Source organism: Periplaneta americana, chromosome 7 (genome assembly GCF_040183065.1).
Source record: "Periplaneta americana isolate PAMFEO1 chromosome 7, P.americana_PAMFEO1_priV1, whole genome shotgun sequence".
NCBI classification, from domain to species: domain Eukaryota; kingdom Metazoa; phylum Arthropoda; class Insecta; order Blattodea; family Blattidae; genus Periplaneta; species Periplaneta americana.
The window spans coordinates 90,248,501-90,256,819 of record NC_091123.1 but is presented as its reverse complement, the minus strand read 5'-3'; positions in this window follow the sequence as shown (position 1 = coordinate 90,256,819).

The window sequence follows — 8,319 nt, the reverse complement described above, 5'->3', positions numbered from 1 at the left end:
ATGGCCAGCACTGATTCAATAGATAAAGGGAAGAGAACTTATTGAAACTGTATCCATGTTAATTTTTAGATTTGCCTGAGAAGTATAAGTGCATTATAAGAATGTAAGTTTTAATTTTAATGCTCATTTTTCACAAGTTTGATTTTTTTATTCAAAAAGAAATATTTTCTCAACTTTTCGTATAGAAAAGTAAAATTTTCAGGTATAGGCCTATTTATTTAGTAGCCTTACAGAATGTTTTCGTAAATGTAATATACCGTATATACGTATTACTGAAGATAGTGTTTTGAAAAATTTGAAAATATTCGCATGGAAATTGTTTGTAAGGAAATGAATTAACAAAGCAACTACTGTTACATCATAAACAAAAGATACGTGTCCATGTGTTGTAAAAATGTCAGCTCTATAGCTTCAGCAGATTTCGAGAAAATAATTTAATATTCTGATGATAGGAAGTTGCTCACAAATATCACCTTAAAAGCATAATGCAATAAGAGTTTTGTCATGTAATATTAGTTACACTTAAAACAGATACAGTACCTAGGTAACTTTACTTTGTACTGTAATATTGTTTTGATTAGTTTATTAATTACTTTTGTAAGGCTAAAGATACCATCAATACAATACAAATTCCAACTTATCATGTCATACTCAATCTCTTTCTTTGGAATATCACTTTCTTTATGAATGATGTATTTCATCCACTTAATACAGTATAATATTATACTACTATGGAATTTAAGTGAATATTTCTTCTTAACTTTCTATTGTGTTAAGATTTAAAACACAAGTGCAATGTTAAGAAATCAGTGTTAGTACTTTTGTTTTACAGACAATATATATATATATATATATATATATATATAATATTGAACAGAAAGAAGCCATATAAAAATAACGACATAAAATTTCACGTTCCATTTGAAGTTTGTGCACCACTGTTTTCTTAATCCAACAGGTTGCTTATTCATATACACAACCCTTCCTCTTTCCATACTTAGCGCTTGCTGCCCGCGCACGACGTCAAGGTCAGAAAAATGCGCTTGCTTTGACATCACTGCTGTAAATCAATTCTTCTAACAGTGAGCATCGGAATCTTTTAGTACGTAATAGAGGAGCAATTGTTGCATAAATTTGGAACATGAAAAGTCCTTAAGTAACCATGTTTTGTCAATACAGGAACTGTTTTTGATTTGTATTAAGTAATACCACAGTATGTATATACAGTCACGAAGTTTGAGTTGATAAGAGTCCTAGGAACAATAGACTATGCTGGTACTATTTCGCATTGTCTATGATGAGGCGATAGTAGCGATCCTAGTGGTTAGCAACTATCTATGGATGCATATTCCCTAAGTATTGAGCTTCGTTACTGTATATACTATACTTTGGTAATACTGCCCTAAAAATGTTCAGTAGGTATGAACAAAGATTGCTTCATAAAAATACAAGTTACAAGAGGGAAAAAAATGTAACTCAGTGCTTAAGGGTATTAAAAGAAGCTTTTGGGAGAGAAGTTCTACCACAATTAGCCTAACTATAGCAAAATGGGTGGAATTGAGGTATTCACTTTCAATGAAGAGCTGAAAACCAAAGAAGTTTAGATGAATCAGTGAGATAGGTATCCAGAAATGATGCTGCAGATGAGTCCGCCATCTCCCAAGGATTTGGTAACGTATTGTTGACATGCTAGGGAACTATATTTGATGTATGTAATGCCAAAACTAACCTAAAAAATTTAGTGTGAAACAGTAGCTATGTTGGCATTACTTCCCGAGTGCCCTGTTAATTTAGGAATTGGGTATAAAAACATACAGCATATTAAATGTCTGACTGCATTTTAATTGTCTGTAATTGAACGACTTTTTCTTATTGTGAATTTGTATCTGTAAGATGTTATTTAGGAGTTGTAAGGATCCGATTGGTATGGCGTTCTCATTTTTACATTTAAAGATATATTATGGCAACCCTACTCAGGTCCTTATGCTATATCAGTATCGCAGACCCGTACTACACCCAACACTTCACCCCAGCCTATTTTTAACTATTTTATATGATATATTATGAAATGAGGTGGTTTAGAATGTTGGTGGAATGAAAGAAGAAAACGAGAGCACCCCAAGTAAATCCTCTGCAACGTTAGCTTTATCCACATAAATTCCAACACGACCAGGCCTGGAATCGAACCTAGGCTACCCAGATGGTAAACGAGTGCATTAGCGCTGAGTCACAAATGCGTACAGTATCGGATGACCAGAGACAAGAATTTCTGGCCCCTCTACACAAAACAACTCATCTCTGGTCACGCAAGATGGGTGGGGTCATTTGACCTTGTTCGTGCAATTTGGAATTACAGCTTCATATTTCACAACTAGCGTTTTAGTCATGACCCTCACAAATTCCTGCAGGGTCCATTGCTACGTCCATCCAATTTCCAAGCAAAATTAGTAGATACCTGAGGTCTATCGCATCATTCTGCTCTACTTTCTCATTATATGAAGTAGAACGTATTACTGAAGCGTATTTAGAAGGCGTAAGTCCTTTCTTAACAAAAAATGAGTGTGGCGAAATTAACTTACACTTTTCATTATACGTTTCACACTAATTCAGTTCCTTAATGTGTGTCTAATGCCTACCCACTTCACTTGCGTGATTCGGGTTCCGCATACTGTGGATAGATGGGAGGACTGTGATCCATTTTCAAGTTGCACACAACTTCGTGGTCACGTTATGCATATGATGTATATCTGTGAAGAGTTATGTCGTGTACTAGGGTGAGTGCATGTAAATGTTCGTGTAAGTGTAGTGTAGGGAATGAGTGAGGATGATGATAAAGGTGAAGAAGGGAGAAGGGGAAACTCGGTACCGGCACGTAGCCTACTCCTGTTGAATAGCACCAAGGGGGCCGCCAGGCTTAACGTCCCCATCCGACGGACGAATCACTATCAATAGTACATAATTATGCCTTCTCTTCTTATGCACTGCGGAGATATTCGAGATTTAATCCAGGCATAATGATGCACTATGTTACGAATGATATTTTGTTTTCTTGAATTATCACTCGAAAGACGCACAATACCGAAATTCTTTAATTAATTAATTAATTAATTCATTCATTCATTCTTGGTTTCCTACCCAAGGGCTGCTCTCATTGCAAACCCAGCATTCTCCTCTCTTTCCTATTTTCCGCTTTTCTCTTAGTCTCCGAATACGATCCATAAATCATATCTTCTTTTGCCCCGAACTTTTATCCTGTTCACAATTCCTTCAGCAGGCAATTTTTTCTTAGCCAGTGACCCACATAATTCCCTTTTCTCTTCCTGATCAGTTTCAGCATTATTCTTTCTTCACCTACTCTTTCCAAGACAGCTTCAGTTCTTATTCTGTCTGTCCATTTCACACGCTCCATTCTTCTCCATATCCACGTTTCAAATATTTCCAGTCGTTTCGCTTCACTTCATCGTAATACCCATGTTTCTGCCCACTCCACATAAAGCACTTCACTAATCTCTTAGGGGTCCGCAGAATAAGCATCGAGTTAAACCGAACTTACGTTTTCTGGACTGCACACAAAAAGGATTTATTTATAATTCCAGAAGTAAGACATCCGTTTAATAAAACACTGTAGGCTTTACGTAGATATTCATTCATTCATTCATTCATTCATTCATTCATAGTTTTCTGCCTAATGACAGGTCTTTCACTGGAAACTCAGCATTATCCAATCTTTCCTATTCTCTGCCTTCCTCTTAGTCTTCGTTTATTTATTTATTTATATGATCTATATATCTTAATGTTGTCTATCATCTGATATCTTATTCTGTTCCAACTTTTCTTCCATTTAGCAATCCATTCAGTGCATCATTCAGTAGGCATTTTCTTCTCAGCCAGTGACACAACCAATTCCTTTTTCTCTTTATGATCAGTTTCAGCATAATTTTTTTTCACCCATTCTCTCCAACACAGCTTCATTTCTCATTCTGTCTATCCATTTGACATGCTCTATTCTTCTCCATATCCACATTTCAAATGCTTCTATTCGCTTCTCTTCACTTCGTCGTAATGCCCATGCTTTTACCCCATGCATTGCCACATTCCACACAAAACTCTTCCCCACGCTCGACTCAAGGGAACTGTACATACTATTTCCCGGAGTTGGTAAATTGGGTCCCGTCGGCCAAAATCATGTCAAATTGGGTCCCAGTTAGAAAAGAGGTATAAGGAAAATGGGTCCCGATTAGAAAAAGAGTATGAGTAAAATGGGTCTGGTCTACAAGAAGGGTATTAGTAGATTGGATCCCGTCTTCTGTCAGCCTATTAACTTTACACAAGATGCACCACGTGGAGGTTGCTGAATAGTCCCTCCCAAAAATTTTATTTTTATTTTCTTCTAAACATTTAAAATATCGACAGCTTATGCTGCACGTCACTATTCCTTATTAATCAACTGGTAAAAACTTAAAACAAACTGTTATGGTAAAAACAGATTTTGTAATTTCTCCTATCTTGAACTCAGCCATTTTTTGTCTCAGAAATTGCTCCTTTTTTATGGTATGCTTCTTTTCAATCCCTATATTTCTTGATAAAATGCACGCATTAGATTGAATGTCTTTCAAGATTTCAACAGAATTATATACTGTATATTAAGAAGTATATATCACTCTTGAATGAAATGATTCGCAAATGTTGGTATTGCGATTTGTTGTTGCTGAGAATTCAGCCTAAGTAGTGGGAGGAGATACTGCATCTGGCGAAATGTAGACATGAATACGTAGTCAGTAAATAATTGAACTTTGTCATATATGCGTATAACAAACATTAAATCTTCAATGAAACAGTCTCCGACTTCTTCTGGATTAAAAAAGTAAGTCCAAAAAATGATCATGTTTAGAGTCAACAAGCATAATACTTTCCAAACTACTGCTAGGTATAACTCGCGGACTCAAATTACGTAACCATTTCAAAATATTAGAACCTATTTCACGTATCCATTCCAAAGTAATGGGACCCATTTTACAGTACGTATTGGTAAATGAGTGTACAACTCTTGGGATCCAATTTACCTAGCACTCTATTTCTTCGGCATTAGATCTATAACAGTGAAAGGCCAAATATATTTATCTGAGCGAAATCTGTTCCCAGGCGAACGCTCTGTATATTTCGTATCTTTGTGTCAAATGATTTGTACGCAATCATCGCAGAAAATTGCAAAATTACACAAGCCTCCATCATTAAACAATTATATAAAAAATATCATTTTAGTTCAAAGAAATAAAAAGGGACACGTTGCCAATGCTGCACTTCTGTAACATTTCGAGGTGTAACGTCTATATTCGACCTACACTAATGGGAACAAAATAAATGGATTGTGTGGAACGGAAATTACATTGACGTTGCCATGGAAATGCTTATGTAATATCCGAACTAGTCCATTCCGTGTACATAAGAGGAGTCTGTATATTTGAATGTATAACCTACTTAGAAGAGTTTATTTTAATCCAGTAGTGTCAAGAGTTATAAGCTCCAAAACCGGTTGTAGAGCTAGATCGGAGCTTGAACTTGCTTATGTCTGTGGAAACACCGGAGCACGCAACCAGTCTAGTGGAGCGCTCCGCTCCGTTTAGTCTCTGTCTGACAAAGCTGTTTTAATCCATGGAGGGTAGAAAAACGTTTTTAAGTGTTATTCAATTGTGCTTTGATATGGAAGCGAAACAGACGCGTGCACAATACCTCCGTATCTATATAAAGTTAATACAAGCTTGTCATATAACTGATATATTTACGAGGGTACGCTGAAAAGTAATGCCTCCTATTTTTCTATCACTATGAATATAGTTAAAAATTTAGTGATAATACATTGTATACAGTGAACTTTCTGCTTTCAGTGACGCAAGTTATATATCTCTGCCAGTAGAGAGCTCTGAGTTATAGCCTAAAACTTAAGCTTTTTTTATGTATAGGGACTTTATAAGCAACCAAAACACAGCTATTATGTTATAATACAGAATAGTTTTGTACTTTTATTCTCCCCAACTTCAATGAACAACAACCCCGGTTGCCAGGCAACGATAAAAAGAAAATGTAAGGAAAATTGAACCTTGCAATGTAAATCAGTCTTGTTAACTCCGATAGCCACAAGAAAACATCTCAGTATTGTAATATTATTGAAAATACGACTAATAATTTATTTGTAGCTTTCTTATATATTTTTACATTACTACTAAACGGATCGACGAAATCCACTTGTTTTAGTAGAGGTAGATGAGGACTTGTCCCACCTTTAAATTCAACTATTAAAAGACAGAGGTACAATTGAAATTTCAAAGTGAGGGTTGTCGGGGGTGAGAGGGTGAGACCTAGTATGTCATGTACATAATGAATATTGGTTATGCAACAAACGTAGTACAATTCATAAACAACACGGACCGTAGTTTAAAGTTAGCAGGAAATTGGATGCTTTTGCATTTTAATGCTGAGACAACAAGATTTACAAAGTAGCAAACCGCGACATCACGACCACGTGTGGAATGAAAATAACACAATCTAAAACAGCTGTTCTCTCACTCCGCTCACGGACAACTTTTCTTATGTCATTCTAATTATGACGTCATTATCCGGTTTAATTCTTCCAATCATGAGTTTTATTCTTTTCTTTGTCGGTTATGCTATACAATGTGTACCAACTCCGCAGATTTTTAACCTTGAAGATTATTTTTCACTTTTTGTTCCACTTGGAGATGTTTGTCAGGTGGAAATGAACTCCGCAGAGTTGGAATGTTGTCCAGGTGATGATTGATGAGCGCCTGGCTGCTTTAATCCACTTCTTGCTGCCAAATGGTAAGTGGGCGATCGACGAGGAAAAAGTCGTTGTCTCAGTGTTTACAAACACTCGCCTGTTAATGATATTCGCTGCGAGGTGCGACATAATTACAAGCGCAGTGAACTGTGATTAACATAGGGAGATTATCAAGCTCCTTCGATGTTCATGTTAACGACGGCATGAATTATAAAAAAAAAAAAAAATTATCCCGAAGCCATCCGAATCTTCTGAGTTCGAATTTAGCTTGTCCCCATATTATTTACCTCAAAATTTAAATTTAAATTTACGCCTTATGTTCTGATGTACAAAATATAAAAATTTGATAGAGCATAGCAAGGCCTAACCCGGGAGTACCGCTAAACGATCATAATCCGTTATTTGGAATCTGTAACAGCAGTCCGTTCCATTTATTTTAGTTTATAATTTTTAATAACTTTTTAATAGTAGAACTGACTGCAGCAACAAAGCATAGCTTCTCGAGGGGATCCAAGACTGACATGCTTTTGCCCATTGTGTGTCTTATGATTTTCCATGTGCCACAGGTGGCCTGGGTGGCGTGGCACTCGTGAATCCAATGCTGACAGGTCGACCATCCTGCAACAGCTCTAACGGAGATAGGTCCCATCCTCAGATAAGTGCCTCATTTTAGATTAATAATATTAATATAGATCTTAAGCTTTGTCTCATTCTTTCATATTATTCTGCCCGAGGGCAGGTTTTTCACTGCAAACCCAGCATTCTCCAATCTTTTTCTATTTTTTGCCTTCCTCTTTGTCTCCTCATATGAAAAGCTTTGTTTAATAGTATACAGATTTAAAATTGTAATGTTTTTGCATTTTTATTTTGTTTTGTCTTACTGTCATTGTAAACGTTATTGTTTTGTTTGAATGAACGTTATTAATTTGTTTTTTCGCTGTATGTATACAAATATCTGGTGACATGGAAGAGAAGACCTGATGGGTTTAACATCAACAGAATAAATAAATTTATTATTATTATTATTATTATTATTATTATTATTATTATTGATAAGCCCGTTGTCCGGAGCCTCAAGCCCTTCCTAAACCAACATCTACTGATTCTACGCACAGCTCTATACACTGGTACTGAGTCACACTAGTGTACGATGAATGTAAACATTGATTTTACATTTTAGTGTTGGAAAATCATAGCTCTACTAATGACTATTGTAGGAAAAAACAGACATCGGTTCTTAAAAAGCGCTATTTCTGCAACATGGGGCTGAGTGTGTCGCTGGATCTCCCGAACGAAATGTTAGGCCTAAATTATATCGGCAGCTCACAGAATATTCATCCAAAATAGTCAATAAGCTAAGTAGTAAAGAGCGTAATAGAATATAACGTAACTGTTGCAATTATCGCTTAGTTCATGTGATAGTTTTCATTCAGTTACTATTTTTATCCTTTAAATTGTAAACCGATTGAATTCATTGTTCCACACTGATACTACGCTGTTCCCGTAACCGGCGTGCGGGAACG